Here is a 21,012-nt window from a genome sequence, read left to right as displayed (position 1 = left end):
TCTCTCCTACTTGGAAGAGGAGGATACGTGATCGCTTCCACCCTCCATTATAGTTTTCTGAACTTGCCACTATTTTGTAGAATGAATGGTATAAGATTCCCGTTGAAAACTTACAGAACCTATATTTCTCCATTCCTAGACGACTGAGAGCTGTTTCAAATGCGAACGGATTTCCGACACCTTTTAGGCCTAGTAATGTGTTTGTGGTGTTTCCATACTTTTTTTGACCCGCTGTGAATTCTTTCTTTCATCGGAAGGCTCACAAGATTGAGCAGTTGAGGACTAGCGAACAAAGAAGTGTGTACAAACTGATGATGTAACTCCAATTTTTGACTTCTCTTCTTCTCACTCGAATATCGACGGTCTCTAACAGGTAGCACTGAACTGTACTTTACTGTTACTTCGTAGCCGGTTATGGTTTTGCGCCTTCACTGAAGAATTTTTTGTAAGTAAAGCACAGTGTCGCAGTCATAAGTACCAAAGGCAGATGTCAACATCGTTCAGGCATTGCACAATTTTTCAGTCGTTGTAAAATGCGTATAGTTTTGGCAGGTGTCTTACATTTTTCTTCCTATTATGGTGTTAACATCATTCTAAGTAGACTGTCTTATAGTGATGCTCTGAAACGTTACGAAGAAATAAAAAAGTGTGTCGAATATTCATCAGGTTGATACTATTCTTTTCGACGCTTTGCCAAACGTTACAGTTTCGTCATATTACATTTTCCGTTATTTTTCTCAAGAAAATTGATAAATACCCAGAAACCTAGTCCCCATAAGAAAATGTTAGGTAGCAGGGCGTAGAACACTATAAAATCTGCTGAATTCTCTTCAAAATCAGATATTTATTTCTTATCTGTCACTCGTACTCCCAAGTTGTCTTGAATTTCGGGAAACAATCTATTTAGCTAGCACGAACTGAATCTCAGAATGTCTCACAATTTCCAAGATTTCGTCACGATCAGTGTAGCTTAGTACTGAAACAATTTGTAAACAAGTGCTAGATAGTCCATGAATTTAGTTTAGACATAAAACAATTTCCGCAGGGCGTAAAACCAGCTTACTTTAAGGATGTATTATTATGCCAACGTCAATTAACTGACAACTGTAGACCTGTACGTTTTATTACTGAGTATTAAACCTTACTTTGTAGACGTGAATGTCTTCTTTTTTGTTAAAGTAAGACAGTCTTGGTTGCGTCTGTTATCTATTTATTGCCAATGACGCGTTTCGCCCTTGTGGGGCGTCTTCAGATTAACCTAGGGGTGTAAAATAACCTGGAGACATAGATACATTAAGAACGGGGGATGGGGGTTGTACGAGGCAAAGCGCTGCAACTAACAATAACAGTAAGAAGTAAAGGGGTGAGCCAACATTCGCTCTTCAATGCCAGCGTATGGCATTAAGATAAAAATTGTAAGGAAATGTCGTCATGTCGTTATCAGGCAAATAAAAGCATAAGGGACCTGCAACAGGGAAAAAAATGCCAAAGTGTAATTGCAAATCTACTGGAAAGAGAACCTATGGCAAACCAATAAAAATATTTAAAAGAGCTTGCGCAGTATAGGACCAACAGCATCCTGGCGTACTCAACATGGAGCGTCGCGTACAGTGGACGAAATGTAAATACAGTGCGGTCGAGAACACAAGATACGCCAGACCTCGCAGTTGGCCACACAGAGTCTTAAAGACAAGATTGTACAACCTTAGTAACAGACGTTAAGGATAGATGGGCGTCAGATAACCAACGTATTTAAGAAAAGCGGTCGCACATCTGAAGTACGTGTACAGAAAACAATAAATTAGGGAAACAGTCGAATTGTTAAAATTAAATTAGTGCAGGTGTAGTGATAAAATAAGTGCAAAGACACAATCTGTGTTGGAGTAAAATGACCTCTATAAAGCATGAAATTCTTAAAACCTGCCTACAGTAAAACTTAAAATGAGAGTAAAATATAACAAGTCAGAAAATTACAAAAAAGGGTTACAAGATAAAGCAATGAATAACGTGGGGTCACATTCACAATAAATAACTATTAGTATAGTGGATATCACAATATCATAATAAAACTGATTTCTGGTAACCAGTTGGTCATTCAATAAACTACATTTCTCAGCACCGGAGAGCTTAAGAGTTTCCATTTCCTCTAAAAGATTTAGCGTTTGTCCTCTTCGCGGGCGATATGGAGCAAATGTAAAGAATGGAACCAATTTTAGAAGTGAATATTTTGTTTATAAACTTGAATTATTTATTGAGAAACAAGTTTTTGAACTCGATTTTCTTAAATAATCATTGTATATGCGTGTTATGAAATTGTAGTAAGTGGCATGCCGCATTGTAACATCAATCTTGATCTACAAAAATATGAGGCTCTCATGAAAAACATAAAGCCACTCTCGTTTGGATTGTAGAAACGCGTCAGAGGGCATAGTCGAGGTATGTGGAGAGCTGATTATATCCACGGGAAGCACAGTATGCTGATCAGCTAATTTGTATAAACTGTTTGATATTACCGGAATATGGTTTAGTTAATGACAATAAATAGAAAACTTTTACAACGGCAGTATAAGTAACTACTGCGAATGAGGGAAGGAGGAAGGGGGTATAAGTACTAAGTAGAGATGGTAGATCATTTTCCCTTCCTTACTTTGAGACGCAATCATTTCCTGCTATTATATCACAGAGGCTTTCAGAAATAAATATTTAGTGTACCTTCATTGAAATTGTCCACTTCCATTTTATTATTACGGAGGATAAACACAGTGCGTTAGCAAATGTCTAATGGCTTAATGAAATTTTTAAAATTCCCTGAAGGTGACCTTTTCTTGATCTACTTTGTTCTTTAATCATACAGGAATCTCATAAACACGGATTCATATTAGCCAAATGTACAATAAAAAGGATTTTCTTCTTCTATTACTACAGGCAACTGATCATGTATAATCCAAGTCTTACTCAATTTATCCTGAAGAAAAAACTTCAGCCTTATATTTGCAAACTTATTTAGCCGCAAGTCACATTTCATTTAAATTCCAGACAGGAGCAGCTCAACGAAATCCACGCAATCCCGTAGGGTATTAGACGAGGGTGGTTTCCACGTTCTTTCACAAGAAAGACTAAAAAGAGTATGAACAGGTGAAAAACTATATCTGATGTCACGTAAGGACAGCAGGAAGAATTTATAAATTACACGCAACAGTGGTATAACGTATAAGGTTAGCTGTTACGACACGATGTCATTAAAGACAATTGCTACCTTTAATAGACTAACGGATTCAATAACATGTATTGAGGAAAGCAGTGTCACAAAAACAATAATAAGTGAACGTAAAAAAATACTGACAAGTTTTTACTGAGGACCACTAATTAGACTGCGATTCTTTGTGTACGTAACTGAAAATTGTGACAGAGATGTAAAGGAACTATCGAAATGTACATTTCCTGTAGAACTGATGTTCTGTTAAAAAGAAAGTGTCAAAATTTAATTTCTACGCAAGCAGATAATCATTTATCAGAGACTCGACCAAAGATATGCTGCCAGATTTGATGAAATCATTGTAGCATATGACAACCGTCATTACCGTCATCGTTGTCGTCATAGCAAACACTTGTAGTCAGCAGATTTGTCTTTCAATCATTTATGAGTCCGGTATGACTGTACAGTGCGATGCCAGAGGTACCGTGTTTGCCGCAGTAATGATCCTATGTTTGGACTCTATGAGAAAATGGTGCCAAGGTAACGAAAGATTCTGGTTGGTAAACGTGAAGGATCAGTGTTTTGGTGGTATCCCGTTTGATACGGGGGCCGCGCACACACGTCATCACCGATTTAGTCCAAATGTACGGCCTATGTAAGGCTTACTGAAAAGAAAATGAAAAAGTCTGAGATCCAGATGGCCAAACGCTTACAAAAATATTATTTTTGGCAGGGTCGGATGAGGCACGAGCCATTAATGTTAGCGTAGTTTCCAGCAAGCATTTGCAGCAGTGTAAAGAAACAGAACGGTAGTCCGAGCGCCATGGGGTTGAGTCCCTGTGAGAAAATGTTTTTATTTTCAATTTTTATATTAAGTTTAGTGCAAATAAACAGAAATATCTTCAGATGTTCTATTATCTATCATATATATGAAAGGCATGGAAATAAAAGTCAAAGAAAAAATTGGTAGATTAGCATGCAGCAAAATATAGCAATGCCGTCACTAGTTCATAAAAAGAGTAATACAAATTAATACAGTCCTTTTTTGACTGGTGTGACAAGCCTTATGCGCAGGAGAGCAAATTTATTTTATAAATAGACACGTGGGGAGGACAAAAAAATCGAGAGTTACGCAACGAGATTCCTCGGGTGAAGAAAGATTGCCATTATGCGGTATGAAAGTGTTTCCTCCCAAAATGCACTAGCTAGTACAAGCCTGCGATATCTGTTTTTACGGTAAGGTAAAGAGATTGCTAAAAAATCGTCAAAACTGCTGTTGTCTCATTGGAAGAGAAAAAGAAATCACATCCCGAGAATAATGCTTCAAAATACGAGTACATTCCATTGCCAATATTTTATGAAATGATGCGTTAGAGGTGGTGTTCTGATACAACCCACGATGAGTAAGAACCTTTCATGAATTAAAAAACCAACTTTGTTTTCCTATAGAAATTTTAAAATCACCACTTAATTATAACAATGCAGCGTTTACGAAGTGTGCAAGATGTCAATAAAATTGCCGCCTCCTCTGTTTTCACAGTGAATATCATCCCAGCATTTGTAAATGATAAGCTGTGAAATAATCGAAAGTATCATTTTATACACGAAGTTCAAGTCTGTAGCTTACAGTTCCTTCCTGGAAGTTTATTTGCAATCCCAAATTTTCATTAACCTTCCCATTTCATGCATTCCTTTTCATGCATTTTATGAAAATATTAAAAATACTGTAATGATATTAGTGGTGCTGGTTCGGGGATCGAGAGGTGTGCGAACCGTCACGGTCACAGTTTAACATTCATTTATTTTCTTAAAACAACCTCAGACACAAGTTCTCTGCCAGCAGGAGCGACCTTCAGATTAACCATGTACTTAATTAATAATTAGAAACCAACAGGATAAAATCATTAAAATGATGTGAAAGAACATTCTTAAAAGTTGTCCAGCAGTGTCATAGCCATTTAAAGAACTTTATAATAATAAACAAAATAGTTTTACACCAATAAATTTTATTAAAATAGTAACATTTAGACAGGACTGGGCATGGAGACTATTAATTGAACACAGATGAACTAGAAATGAACTCAGGAAACAATGTGTAGCAGCAAGTGATGATATTCGAAACAAAGCACGAAAAAGATGCTTTCAACAACAGATAGAGCTTTCTTAGACCATAAATATGAACCACTGGAACTAGCGTCACCAAATGGATTACAAAATGTTCTAACGCTACTTGTTCATAAATCATAAAACATGAAAAATAATACATTCACCATCGGATGATCAACACAATGTCCGTAAGTCGTAATGCTACAGTGAAACTGCTTCCAAGCCGTGAAAGAACAACTTCGTCTCGATCAAATCGGCCGGTACTGGTGACGCAAAGGAACCGTCACAAAGAAAATGTATTGAGCATTATTTCGATTTATTTTTAGTAAAAGTAATGTAAAGACTTAAAGAATATAAAAATTTTACGCCGATGGATTCACCTCCACGACCCACGGACTACCGTTCTGTGCTCTTTCCCCTGTGCCAACCGCTGCCTGGAGATTACGCTAACAGAAATGGCTAATGCCTCCTCCGAACCGCGGCAAAAATGCTATTTTTTCTAAACGCTTTGCCCTCTGCCATTCTGTCACTTTCATTTCTGCCCAAACCCTGATGTTCATCAATTTGGAAGAAATCACTGATGGCGTGTAGGGGCAGCCAATGGTGAGACCAATATTGTTACACGCTGTGAGGGGCATTCAGGATTATCATTTATTCATTTTCTGACTGAGCTACAACTGTATCAGCGTACTGTAACTCAAATTAAATGGCTTCTCATCCGTCATCTAAATTAACTGTATTTAGGTCATCTTTGACTTGCTGCATGACAGCGTCAACATAAAAGGTAAACAAAGTGGAGGTAATCAAATGTTGTTGTTGTGGTCTTCAGTTCCAAGACTGGTTTGATGCAGCTCTCCATGCTACTGTATCCTGCACAAGCCTCTTCGTCTCCGAGTAACTACTGAAACCTACAATCCTTCTGAATCTTACTGTATTCATCTCCTGGTCTCTCTCTACTATTTTTACCCCGCAAGCTTCCCTCCAGTACTAAACTGATGATCCCTTGGTGCCTCATAACATGTCCTACCAAGCGATTCCTTCTTATAGTCAGGTTGTGCGACAAATTTCTCTTCTCCCCAGTTCTGTTCAGTACCTCCTCATTAGTTACCTGATCTAGCCATATAATCTTCGGCATTCTTTTGTAGCACCACATTTCAAATGCTTCTATTCTCTTCTCGACTGCTTATCGTCAATGTTTCGCTCCCATACATGGCTATACAGATAATTTCGGAAAGGACTTCCTGACACTTAAATCTATACCAGATGTTAACAAATTTCTGTTCTTCAGAAACACTTTTCTTGCCACTGCCAGATTGCATTTTATATCCTCCCTACTTCGACCACCGCCAGTTACTTTGCCTCCCAAATAGCAAAAGTCATCTACTACTTTAAGTCTTTCAATTTCTAAGCTAATTCCCTCAGCATCACCTGATTTAATTAGACTACATTCCATTATCTTTGTTTTGCTTTTGTTGATTTTCATCTTATTTCCTCTTTTCAAGACACTATCCGTTCCGATCAGCTGCTCTTTCAAGTTCTTTGCTTTCTCTGACAGAATTACAATGTCATCGGCAAACCTCAAAGTTTTTATTTCTTCTCCCTGGGCTTTAATTACTGCTCCAAATTTTTCTTTAGTTTCCTCTACTGCTTGCTCAATATACAGATTGAATAACATCGGGGATGGGCTATAACTCTGTCTCACTCCCTTCTCAACCACTGCTTCCCTTTCGTGCCCCACGACTCTTGTAACTGCCATCTGGTTTCTGTAAAAATTGTAAACAGCCTTTCTCTCCCTGTATTTTACCCCAGCTACCGTTAGAATTTGAAAGAGAATATTCCAGTCAACACTGAAAATAGCTTTGTCTAAGTCTACAAATACTATAAACGTAGATTTGCCTTTCCTTAACGTATCTTCTATGAGAAGTTGTAGGGTCAGTGTTGCCTCGTGTGGTCCTAGATTTCTCCGAAATTCAAACTCATCTTCCCCACGGTAGGCTTCTACCATTGTTTGCATTCTTCTACAAAGGATTCATGTTAGTATTTTGTAGCCGTGACGTGTTAAACATAGTTCGGTAATTTTCACACCTGTCAGAATCTGTTTTTTCTGCAATTGGAATTATTATACAGGGTGCGTCACTAACAATTGCCACTCCGAATATATGATGTAGGTGTTCGAAGTGATGACCATTGGTATCAATGCAGTGCTGCAATCTTCCTATCATGGCATGGAGTGAGTGGTATTCTTTATCCCATCGGCATTTATCGAAGCACATGCTTTGACAGTTTTCTCTCGCATATCTTCAGGTGTAATTGGAATGTCTTTATAAACAATGTATTTTACGAATCCCCACAAGAAAAAATCCAGAGACGTCAAGACTGGCGAACGAGCCGGCCACGACACGTCTCCTCCGCGTCCATTCCAACAATTTGGGAATTGTCTCTGTAACTCATTTCTAGCCATCAGCGAAAAATTTGCCGGACACTCATCGTGTTGTTACCACATTCTGTTCTTTGTTCCTAAAGCTATTTCTTCCAATAACAGACCTAATACTTCTTGTAGGAATGTGGTTTACTTCCTACCATTAAGATCTCCTTCGATGAAATAGGGCCGTATAATTCTGTCCTCCGGAATTCCACACCATACATTCGACGACCACGGTTTTTGGTGTGCAACTTGCAGCAACCAACATGGGTTTTCAGATGCCCAATAATGCATGTTATGCAAATTAACATTTCCATGGTTTGTGAATGTAGCCTCGTCAGTAAATAAAATCAAATTAATAAATATGTCATTCCTCTGAATCTGAAGTTGAGCCTATCGGCAAAATTCAATGCGACGCATACAATCCGTACCAGGTAGTTCTTGGTTGGTTGGTTGATTGGTTGGTTTGGGGAAGGAGACCAGACAGCGAGGTCATCGGTCTCATCGGATTAGGGAAGGACGGCGAAGGAAGTCGGCCGTGCCCTTTGAAAGGAACCATCCCGGCATTTGCCTGGAGCGATTTAGGGAAATCACGGAAAACCTAAATCAGGATGGCCGGACGCGGGATTGAACCGTCGTCCTCCCGAATGCGAGTCCAGTGTCTAACCACTGCGCCACCTCGCTCGGTCCAGTTAGTTCTTGGTGGAGACTGATATGGTAAGGATGTTCTGCATCGATAGCAATGGTCATCACTTCGAACACCTTCCGTAAATGGACGTTCGTGGCATCTTTCTGACCTTCGTTGACCTTCAAAGACCTTACTGTAACAAATCATTGGATTCGTCTCGATAGCTGCTATCAGAAAATTAGTACCAAACTATAGCATCCCATTTAAAAAAACAAAGTTGACCTTCATATCTATGACGCGACCCTACCTAGCAACAAAAGACCAACGTCGTATCATGGCCCTCGCTGTCTCATCCAATATTTGCATTTGTCCCACAAACTTTTCAGCTACTAGCATGCTTTCGGAGTTATTCTAGGTGGCAATAGTTAGTGAATCACCATGTATATGTCTTGAAGTCCGAGAGTATTTCGCCTGTTTCATACATCTTGCTTACCAGATGGAGGAGTTCTTCCATGGCTGGCTCTCCCAAGACTATCAATAGTTCTAACGGAATGTTGTCTACCCCCAGGGCCTTGATTCGGCTTAGGTCTTTCAGTGCTCTGTCAAAATCTTCACGCAGTATCATATCTCCCCATCTCATCTTCATCTACGTACTCTTCCATTTCCATGATATTGCACTTAAATACACGTCCATTGTATAGACACTCTATACAATCCTTCCTCCTTCCTGCTTTCCCCTCTTTGTTTGGAACTTGTTTTCCATCTGAGCTCTTGATATTAATACAGGTAGTTTTCTTTGCTCCAGAGGTCTCTTTTATTCCACTGTAGGTAGTATCCATCTTACCCCTAGTGATATATACTTCTACATCCTTACATTCATACTTCAGCCATTCCTGCTTAGCCATTGTGCCCTTCCTGTCGATCTCACTTTGTAGACGTCTGTATTTTGTTTCGCGTGTTTCATTTATTGCATTTTCATATTTTCTTCTTTCATAGATTAAATTCAAAATGTCTTGTGTTACCAACGATTTCTACTAGCCCTCGTCTTTTTACCTACTTGATCCTCTGCTGCCTTCACTATTTCATCTCTCAAAGCTACCCGTTTTTCTTCTACTGTATTCCTTTCCCCTGTTCTTGTCAGTTGTTCTCTAATGCTCCCTCAACTCGTTAGAATCTCTGGTTCTTTCAGTGTATTCAAGTCCCATCTCCTTAAATTCCCACCTGTTTGCAGTTTCTTCGGTTTTAATCTGCAGTTCATAAACAATAAATTATTTTCAGAGCCCCTGTAAATGCATTACAATTTTTAACGTGGTTCCTAAATCTCTGTCTTACTTTAATACAATCAATCTGAAACCTTCCGGTGTCTCCAGGTCTCTCCACGTATACAGCCTCCTTTCATGATTCTTAAAGCAAGTGTTGGCAATGATTAAATTATGCTCTGTGCAAAATTCTACCAGGGGGCTTCCACTTTAATTCGTTTCTTCCAGTCCTTATTCACCTACTACGATTCCTTCTCTTCCTTTTCTTACTATCGAATTCCTGGCCCCCATGACTGTAAAAAATTCGTCTCGCTTAACTATATGAATAATTTCTTCTATCTCATCATACTCGTACATTTCCTCTATCTCCTGCTCATCTGCAGAGGTAACGGACATATAAACTTGTACTGCCGTGGTGTGTGTTTCCTTCGTGTCTGTCTTGGCTACAATAATGCGTTCACTATGCTGTTCATAGTACTCGGACTTATCGGCATTCCTATTTTTTATTCATTACTAAACCTACTTCTGCATTACCCCGATTTGATTTTGTGTTTATAACCCTGTATTCACCTGACCAGATGTTATGTTCGTCGTGCCACCGAACTTCACTAATTCCCACTATCTACCTTTAACCTATCAATTTCCATTTTTAAATTTTCTAACCTACCTACCCGATTAAGGGATCGACATTCCACTTTTCATACGTAGGACGCCAGTTTTGTTTCTCCCGATTATGGCGTTCTCCTGGGTAGTCCCTGCCCGGAGATCCGAAAATTCGCCAATTTTACCTCCGGAATATTTTACCGAAGAGGATGTCATCATCGTTTAACCATACAATTACATATCCTTACGTAATACAGGCACTGATGTGGAAGGCCCCTCGAACAACGTTAATACCAATGACAGTTGCTTCGGTATCTGTGTAGTGCAATTTCTAGACGGAAATAAATTTCTTTGGAGGACAACATATTTTTTAAATCTTCCATAATGGTTCATGTTTAATCGAGTCAAATGCCTTAGCGAGATTAATAGAGTTAATGTAAAGAGGCCTACTTTATTTCTTTCATTTTCGTTAAAACCGATGACCTCTTTGCTTGGCAAACGACATATGTAAGTTCATGTGATACTGGTAAGGAGCCATGTTTTCCTTTAATGGTTTTTTTTCTCATTAAGTCGTACAGTTGTTTGTCAGTAAACTGATTCCGGATTCAGAACGTCTTCAAAATGTTCTCCCACCTTTTCATGATGTAGGATTGATATTTTAGAAGTGTACTCTTACCACTGGACCAAACTGGACCGCTAACAAAGTTGATTGAACCATAAATTTCTTTTGTGGCCTGGGAAAATTGTTGAGTGTTTTCATCTGCGAGAAATTGCGTTACTTTAATTTTTGTTATCCACTACGCATTCTTCATCGCACGGAACATTTTTTGTGCTTTTGCATTACAAGCCTTTCTTCTTCTCTGAGATCGATGCTTCAACTTCATCAGTTTCGTCAAACGAGTTTTGAAGTTTTCTGTTTATATGCCCTAACGTTTCTCTCCAGAGAATGAGAATAGAGGTCTTCAAGCTTTCACAATGTTGTTTTACATAATGAGGACATTCTTTTGACACTGTTTTATGAAGCTGCTGTATTGTGAGGCATATTATAACTTTCCATGGTTTTGGGTATCAAATGTGTGTCTGTAGCTCCTCTTTGCTTCCTCCTCTGGGCACATAAGGACAGATGAATGACTTATCTAAGACGGTCATCTTCCCAGCAACGCTCCTGTCATCGCTTTAGTGATGAAAACATCGTGTACATCTTTCTTGTGGACAATTACATAGTCAATGGAACGCTACTGCATCGATTTGGCGTGTTTTAATAATGTTTTGAAGCCATCCATTCGACGAAAGACGGTGTTGGTAATTGTTAATCCTTGTTCACCACGTTTTGAAAGGATTCTAATACCACTTGAGGTTTCATTGCCAACTTCCACGTTGTCAATGCCGCTCACTACCCCATACGAAATCTGGCACTTAAAGTTCCAAGTAATATTAGGACGTCATTCACATTCGCGCAGAATGTTTGTTTTATTTCATCATCAGAATTTACAATGGGGCCATATGCGCTAATCACTGTACCATGCTGGTTCCCATTTAATCGAATTCTAAATGCCATGATGCATTCATTATGTCGAGCTGGAACCTCCGACAGATCTCTCGGTTAGTTGTAAGCTTGTTCTTGACAGGGAATCTCACTCCCAGTATTCGTTGTCGACTGCACGTAGTTCACCTAGATGACCTCCATCAGCCAGAATTGTTTCCTGGAGCGCTGCCATGTCAAAGTTTCACAAGAGCTGTTCTTTCGGATCATCTCTTTGCAAGGCCATCAGTGACTGTTCTTACACTTCTAGTTGCAAGATGAAATTTCTTATTTGTTTGACAGCGCTGATTTTGTGTTCGTCTTGTCTGTCGGACATGAAATGTTCACGTTGATTTAGTAGAACGAAGCTCATTTAACAAGAGAGAATACGCTTTCACCTACGTGTATTTTAATACTACGTAAGAGTTAATCACTCGACGAAGACAATTACTTCTTGAATAAGGAGTGAGTAGTACTGAAAGAAAGTTCCTTCTCAAGTAGCGAAGTAGTATTGATGTGATTATGGAGGCCAAAGGCCTGAGGGAAAAGTCACTTCCTGGAAGAACAAATAAACGCCAATATTGTCTGAAGGTTGAAAGCTTTTAGGACGAGCAGACGCACAAGCAGCGGTAGCAGAGCAGCTGTTGTCTGATGCCGTTCCTCACCGCAGATCAGGGACAGAAAATGTAAACAGCAGGAGCATCCAAGGAAAGTTTCGGAATTAGTATCGCTTACTGAAGGTTATAACGCAAAGATATTATCAGGAACAGGAAGTTGTTTGAAACCGGAAATTAATGACAACGAAATCCTAAGTTTAGATTGGAATATTTATCGTAAGGATAGGTTAGTCGCCATTGGTAGCAGCATGCTTTTTGCAGTAAAGAATTCGATAACATCTAGTAAGGTTATCATGCGTTACGATTGTGAATTAATGTGGGGGAAGTTAAGTATCAAATGTTCAAAATGTTCAAATGTGTGTTAAATCTTACGGGACTTAACTGCTAAGGTCATCAGTCCCTAAGCTTACACACTACTTAACCTAAATTATCCTAAGGACAAACACACACACCCATGCCCGAGGGAGGACTCGAACCTCCACCTAAGTATCAAAAATGGGTCGAAAATGCTAATCGGATGCTTTTGTAGACCGATTGGGGCAGGAGCTGTAGTGGTAGAGCGCGTCTTACAGAACTTGCAGAATATCGTTAGTAACTTTTCTGATCATGCTGTTGTAATAGGAGGTGACCTCAACTTGCCAGGTGTAGATTGGGAGCGTCATGCTATCAACACTGGTGCTAGATACAGAGATTCGGATAACACTGCTCTGAAAATGTCCGAAAATTACTTTGAGGACCAACTCTTGAGGGCAACGTCTTAGACTTCCTGGCAACAAACAGACCTGAACTTATCGAATCAGTTAACGTAGATGGAAGGTATCAGTGACATATGATAGCAACTACAACGGGTCGAACAAAAATGTTAACAAAGGTGGAAAGATATTTTTGATTAGCATGAGTGACAGGATACAAATTTCAGAGAATCTGAGCAGTCAGCATCAAACATTCGGTGGTGAAGACGAAGATGTGGAAAACAAATTAAAATAATTCAAAGGAATTGTGCAATATGCCCTAGAGAAATACGTTGTGAGAGTTATTGAACTATGTGAAATAAAATCGTCATAACTTCTGAATGGTTTGCGTTACGACGTTCAAGCTGGATGGTTGGTCGCGGGGCATGATGAGAATTACTCGTGGTATGGGCATCCATGGTTTGGTTTAGCGGCGAAACTAACTTTCATTAGGATGGGTTCGTCAATATGCAAAATTGGCGCATTTGGGAGACTGAGAATCGAGAAGTCTCTTCACCCTCAATGGGTGACTGTGTAGTGTGCAATGATCAGTCACAAAATAATTGGTGCGATATTCCCTGATGGCACGGTGACTACAGAAAGGTACGTGAAGGTTTTGGAAGATGATATCATCCCCATTATCCAGAGTGACCCTGATTTCGACAATATCTGGCTCAAGCAAGACGGAGCTCAACCACATCGATCAGGAGAGCATTTGATGTCCTGGAGGAACACTTTGGGTACAGCATTCTGGCTCTGGAGTACCAAGAGGCCACTGGCATGGGCCTTGATTGGCTGCCATATTATCCGGATCTGAACACACGCGACTGCTTTTTGTGCGAGTATATTAAAGACAAGGTGTATAGCAATAACCCCAAAATCATTGGTTAGCTGAAAACAGCCATTCAGGTGATCATTGACAGCATCGATGTTCCGACACTTCAGTGGGTCATGCAGAATTTCGATAGTCGCCTGCGCAACATCTTCGCCAATGATGGCAGGCTTATCGAGAATGTCATAACCTAAATCCAAATACCTGTAGTGGCGTTTACAAATTGAATAAAGTGTGTGCACGTTCCAGATTGTAAGTAATTTACGTTTTTTTCATATAAGTGCCACCCTGTATGTTCCGACTAAGTCTTTAAAGGATCGGAAAGACCCACCACGATTTAATAACCATGTTAGAAAACAGCTACGTAAACAAACAGATCTTCATGTCAGATTCACGAGAAGTAAAAACCTAGCTGACAAACAAAAGCTGAACGAAGCGGAAATAAGCCTACGGAGAGCAATGAGAGAAGCTTCCAATGACTTTGAAAGGAAAACTTTGTCAACCGTTCTGAGTAAAAACCCTAAGATATTTTGGTCGTATGTAAAATCAGTGCCCATACTGGCGCCGAAACGGAAGATAACAGAGAGAAGTCCGAAATACTGAATTCGATCTCCCGAAATTGTTTCACCGCGGAAGATCCTAAGTCTCTCCTTTCAATCGTCGTGCGAACGCCGAAATGACAGATATTGAGATAAGGACAGGACCAGATGAGATAACTATAAGATTCTAAAAAGATTACGTGAAAGAACTTGCTCGACTTCTAGCAGTAATTTATCGTACGTCGCTTGATCAACGAAGGGTACCTTGCGATTGAAAGAAAGCGCAGGTCATTCCCGTTTTTAAGATGGACCGTAGCGCAGATGCATACAATTGCAGATCTATATCGTAGACGTAAATCTGTTGTAGGATTATAGAACATGTTTTGTTCTCAAGAATTATGACGTTTTTGGAGAAGAAAAATCTCCTCTATAAAAATCAACATGGATTCTGCAAACAGAGATCCTGCGAAACTCAGTTCCGTGAGATCCACAGCGTCATAGACAACGGGGCTCAGGTTGATGGCGTGCTCTTTGACTTCAGGAAGGTATTTGACACCGTCCTTTACGGTCGTCTAGTGAAAAAAAAAAAAGAAACCAGCTCATTGAGTACCGGACCAGATTTGCCACTCGATTCAAGACTTCCTTGCAGACAGAAATTCAACACGTCGCTCTTAAAGGAACGGAATCGAAAGATGTAAAGGTAATTTCCGGTGTACCCCACGGAAGAGTGACGGAACCGTTAGTGTTTGTAATATACGTAAATGATATAGTAGAAAGCGTCGAAAGCTCTCTAAGGCTGTTCACAAACGATGCGGTTGTCTGTAACAAAGTAGCATCGCCAGAAGATAGTAACGATTTGCAGAATGACGTCCAGAGAACTGGTGAATGGCACAGGCTCTGGTAGTTGATCCTCAACGTAAGTACGCATACATAGCGCTACAGTCTGGAACCGCGCGACCGCTACGGTCGCAGGTTCGAATCCTGACTCGGGAATGGATGTGTGTGCTGTCCTTAGGTTAGTTAGGTTTAAGTAGTTCTGAGTTCTAGGGGACTGATGACCTCAGCAGTTAATTCCCATAGTGCTCGGAGCCATTTGAGTACACATAGGAAAAAATCTGCTAGTGTATAGCTACAATATTGATGACAAGCCGCTGGAAACAGTATCTGCCGTGAAATATCTAGAGGTAACTATGCAGAGCGACCTTAAGTGGAACGACCACGTAAAACAAATAAAGGGAAAAGTAGATGTCAGACTCAGATTTATAGGAAGAATCCAAGGAAAAAATTTGTAGGTATGTCCATTGATGAGAGATTAAATTGGAAGGAACACATTGATGATCTGCTGAAACGATTGAGTTCAGCTACTTATGCAATAAGGGTAATTGCAAATTTTGGTGATAAACATCTTAGTAAATTAGCTTACTACGCCTATTTTCACTCATTGCTTGCGTATGGCATCATATTTTGGGGTAATTCATCACTGAGGAATAAAGTATTTATTGCAAAAGCGTGTAATCAGAATAATAGCTGGAGTCCACCCGAGATTATCCTGCAGACATTTATTTAAGGATCTCAGTATATACACTCTCTTATGAAATTTGTTATTAACAACCATACCTAATTCAAAGGTAATAGCAGTGTGCATAACCACAATACTAGGAGAAAGGAGATCTTTACTATTCAAGATCAAATCTAACTTTGGCACAGAAAGGGGTGAATTATACTGCCACTAAAGTCTTTGGTCACTTACCAAATAGTATCAAAAGTCTGACAGATAACCAACAAGTATTTAAGAAGAAATTAAAAGAATTTCTGAATAACAACACCTTCTACTCCATAGAGGAATTTTTAGACATAAATTAAGAAAAAAAGAAAAAAAAAACAAACAAAAAGGAAAATTTGACTCGTTCCACATCATTACGAAATATTCATGATCCATGGAACTTGTATTAATCTAATCTAATCTAATCTAATCTAACTCATCCACGAAGGAAGTGACTTATTAGGGGCTTGTTCTATCGACTTTTTAGCATTGTTCATCTATATGCGATCCCTAACAGACAGGACTGATAGAAGAGATAGAAAAAATTCGATGAAGAGCGGTACGTTTCGTCACGCTATCGTTTAGTCGGCACGCGAACGTTACGGAGATGCTCAACAAACTCCATTTGCAGAGTAACAAGAGAGGCATTGTGCATCACGGAGAGATTTAATATGGAAATTTCGCGAGACCACTTTCCAGGAAGCGTCGGACATCATATTATTTCCCCCCACACACGTATCGCTTAAAGACCAGGAGGAGAAAATTCTAGAAATTAGAGTAAATACAGTGGCTTACTGACAGTCATTTCGCCCACGCACTATTCGCGAATGGAACAGGGTTGGGAAGCTCAGTTAGTGGAACAAAAAGTACCCTCTGTCACATACCATTAGGTGGCTTGCGAAGTATGATATAGGTGTAGACGTAGACATAGTACGACCTAAATTCACAGAAGGACAGTTCAGTTTCAAAGTAGACACAGTATGATTTAAATTCACACAAGGACAGTTGCAAAGTCCCATTATGACGAATACAGTCAAGACCAGGGTGGAAACTAAGACAAGTATTTGCTGATTATTAACATGAAATAGGGCGTACTCGTTGAGGTGGATCCAAAATGAGCTCTTGACTCATGCAATGCGACTGCATTCTGCAGCTAGCCCGTGAAGCCCATCGGTATCGTAGCTCGAGCGTCGGCCTAAATACAGCCACTATCTTCAGTCCCATAGCCGCAGAGGAATGTCATCTGGTGGTCGGGCGGATCGTGATCGAGGAAGGTTGGCCCCTTTAATGTATGTGACTGCTTCCCTTGCGTGTAAGGTTGGTTGCCATCAGGATAGGCGCAAGGCCTGCCGACAGCAATTGACGTGATACCATCGGACACGACTATCGAGTCGGTAGCAAAAAGTCGTTCGTGAAAGTGTTGCTACCAGACTGAGCAGAGTGGAGTTTTTTTTTTTTTTTATACCATGCTAGTAACGCCGCCTGCGTGCAGAAACGTAGTATGCTACAGCTGTCAAATACAAAACCAGGAACAAAATCAAGTGGAAAGAACACATTATGCTATCGACTATCTTGGTCATGTAGTAGGTGTAGATTGTGATAATTGAGTAAAATAAAATAAATAAATAATGTACGTTCTCTAAGTCAGTATGCTAACGTGAAAAGAATTATTTGCTGTTATTCCAAAAATCCATTATAAATCAGGTGAAAACAAATTGCCGACTGAAGTGGCCGCGCGGTTCTGGCGCTGCAGTCTGGAACCGCGAGACCGCTACAGTCGCAGGTTCGAATCCTGTCTCAGGCATGGATGTGTGTGATGTCCTTAGGTTAGTTAGGTTTAACTAGTTCTAAGTTCTAGGGGACTAATGACCTCAGCAGTTGAGTCCCATAGTGCTCAGAGCCATTTGAACCATTTGAAAACAAATTAGAGCGTTAGTGGTGCAAAGAGATCGTAAATTGGACTAATGATCAGATGACAGGTATCATCTCCCCCACAAGTCTGTATTTTCTATGTTCGTGTCTTTTTCAGCAGTGATACACGAACGAATTACCGTAAATCAAAAATGGTTCAAATGGCTCTAAGCACTATGGGACTTAACATCTGAGGTCATCAGTCACCTAGACTTAGAACTACTTAAACCTAACTAACCTAAGGACATCACACACACTCATGCCCGAGGCAGGATTCGAACCTGCTACCGTAGCAGAAGCGCGGTTCCGGACTGAAGCACCTAGAACAGCTCGTCCACAGCGGCCGGCGTAACTACCGTAATTATTTGGTTATATTTTATCCCACACAGTAGAGCTTATGAATGTATTTTACGCCAATGTGCCCATCCAGTAGTACAGACACTGTTTCCTGCATACAACTATATCAAAGTGCTGCTACACAATCGTTCACATATGGCCATTTATGACGATCAACCAACACATTCTCCAATCTTTACATTTTTTGGATGTCAGTACTACTTTATCATTGTGGAAATGTTCGCCCCTGGCAGCTGAGTTGTCAGCGTGACAGAATGTCATACCTAACGGCCCGGGTTCGATTACCGGCTGGGTCGGAGATTTTCTCCTCTCAGGGACTGGGTGTTGTGTTGTCCCTATCATCATCATTTCATCCCCAACGACACGCAAGTCGCCGAAGTGGCGTCAACTCGAAAGACTTGCACCAGGCGACCTGTCTACCCTACGAGATGCCTTAGCCACATGACATTTCCATTGTGGATATGTTGAAAACAAAAAAAAAAAAAGAACTAAATAGGTGATTTTAGTAGGAATAGTTCCCTGACAAGGAGATATATTAAATTCAGGTGTCCACCATTCATGGAGAATGTTTATCGATACCTAGTTTGATTCAGGCTGTTTTCAGTGACAAAGCTTCTCTTTCATCGTTTTACATAGGTTCTTATTTTCTGAAGTACCTGTATGTTGTTAGATGGTACTGCATCTTGAAGAATATGTTAATCACAGAGGAGTCTCTTATTTGGACAATTTTGGTAAACATTTTTGGAATTCAGTGATCAATTAATTGTTATATTTAGATTAAAGTTCAGTCTTGATCACGTTATGTCTGTTTTAATGAGTAACCGGTTTCGGTTTTTTCTATAAAACCATCATCAGACAGATTGGCTCCCTTGGGTTGGTAGGTGGAGCTCTCCTTGCTGCACAGACTGAACTTTAATCTAAATATAATCTCTTATTTGGAATCAGATATACACTCTGAAGTTTAGACAATAACGGAACCAGACAAGATCCGAATAGCGGCTTCGAAATATGAAATCCATATTCTCTACTGCTGCAAGTACGAACTCATAGTTCATAATAGCAAATACCACCAGCAAATATTTCAGCACTCTGATGAAATTGAGTAATTCTCAAGAACGATGCAGCTGTAGAAAAGACGAACGGAAAACTTATCAAAAGAAATTTATGTACAGATCTCTGAGAGAAGTCTTTCGTAGACAGAGAGTCGCCACCTAGGAAAATACATATGGACAACGATTAGACGTGGGAAACATAAAGAGGAAGAGGATGAGTAAGGAAAGAAGCTTTTATTCTGAAAGAGACTGACAAGAAGCTCTGATGAATGGCGTATTGCTGCCAAAGGTACCATAGATTTGAGATCGCACCAAGGACATAAATGATTCCGTTTGACCGCCCAGGTCACCCTGCATGTTTCACAGAGTGCGTCTGTGACACCAGTGGGGTGTCTTTCCCTCTTTTTCTCCATGAATTGTCACCTGTTGTCTGGTCAAGGATCAGTATGGCTCCGCAATATTTCAGACGTTCCAGAATATATCTTTGTGGAGAAGGGTAAATAAAATAAAGTGAAAAACGGAAAGCCGAAAACAGTCTGTACAGAACAAAAGACTCTTGTGAAGAGTTGCAACTCAACAAAAGTGTCAGCACACACAACTATGTGCCTCTCTTGAAGTTGGTTTTTCACTCCTCCTGAGAAATGTACCACTATCTGCGGAACCCGAGTGTGCCTTACAAATCACAGATTCAGCACTCTGAAAATGAATACGATTATAGAACTCGAGGCGCCTGTGAGAGAGTCATATATAGCTGGCACAAATGGGTGTAAACTACATGCAGTTGACAGGCAACATATCTCTGTACCAGGGTGTGGCACGTAGTTCTTAAACTGTAATACGTGATTAACGAATCATACACTGGTCAGCCAGAACATTATGACCACCGACCTATTATCGATATAAACCCCTCCAGGCGATAGCAGCGTCACCTGGCGAGGAATGAATGTAGTATTACTGAGCGTGTTGTCCGTATATAGAATGGGGAAGGCGCACGATCTATATGAATTTGACCGATGAGCAGCTTGTGATGGCTTGGGGGCTCTGCACGAGCGTTTCTGAAGCTGCACCACTTGGGTGTTCGAGGAGTGCTGTGGTGAGAGTCTTTAACAAGTGGCAAAGTCGAAGTGAAATCACGTCCAAACGTTGTAGTTGGGTGGCCACACCTCGTTACATATGTCGGACGTCGTAGACAGGGAATACTGGTCAAACATGACAGGTGGTGAAGTGTGGTGGAACTAATATCAGACTTCAATGATAGGCAGAATACAATTGTATACGAACTTACAGCATGCTGGAGTAGCTTCGATCAGCAACTTCTGTTAATCAGCAGAACAAAAATCTAGCCCAAGTTGAAAATATTTACTTTTTATTCATTCGATGACTTGTTTCAGGCCGAGACCCATTTTCAGATCATCATAACATGGCCGATAATGGCGTTGCCGTAGATGTGGAAAATGTGCAATGAACATTTACAGTGCATACTGTATGTACTGTAAATGTTAACTGCAAATTTTTGACATCTTCGGAAGTGCGCTTTTCAACTGTGTTAGGAATATTCGAAAATGAATGTCTGCTCGAAACTAGTCATCGAATCAATAAAAAGTAAGCATTTGCTTCGACTGGTTTTTTGTTCTGCTGAGAGTAAAATTGTGTCTGAAGATACAGTACGCCCAACACTCCTAACGATGAACCTC

The sequence above is a fragment of the Schistocerca serialis genome, chromosome 9 (genome assembly GCF_023864345.2).
Source record: "Schistocerca serialis cubense isolate TAMUIC-IGC-003099 chromosome 9, iqSchSeri2.2, whole genome shotgun sequence".
NCBI lineage: Eukaryota > Metazoa > Arthropoda > Insecta > Orthoptera > Acrididae > Schistocerca > Schistocerca serialis.
The sequence above is the reverse complement of the archived record's forward strand: the minus strand, read 5'-3'. Positions refer to the sequence as shown.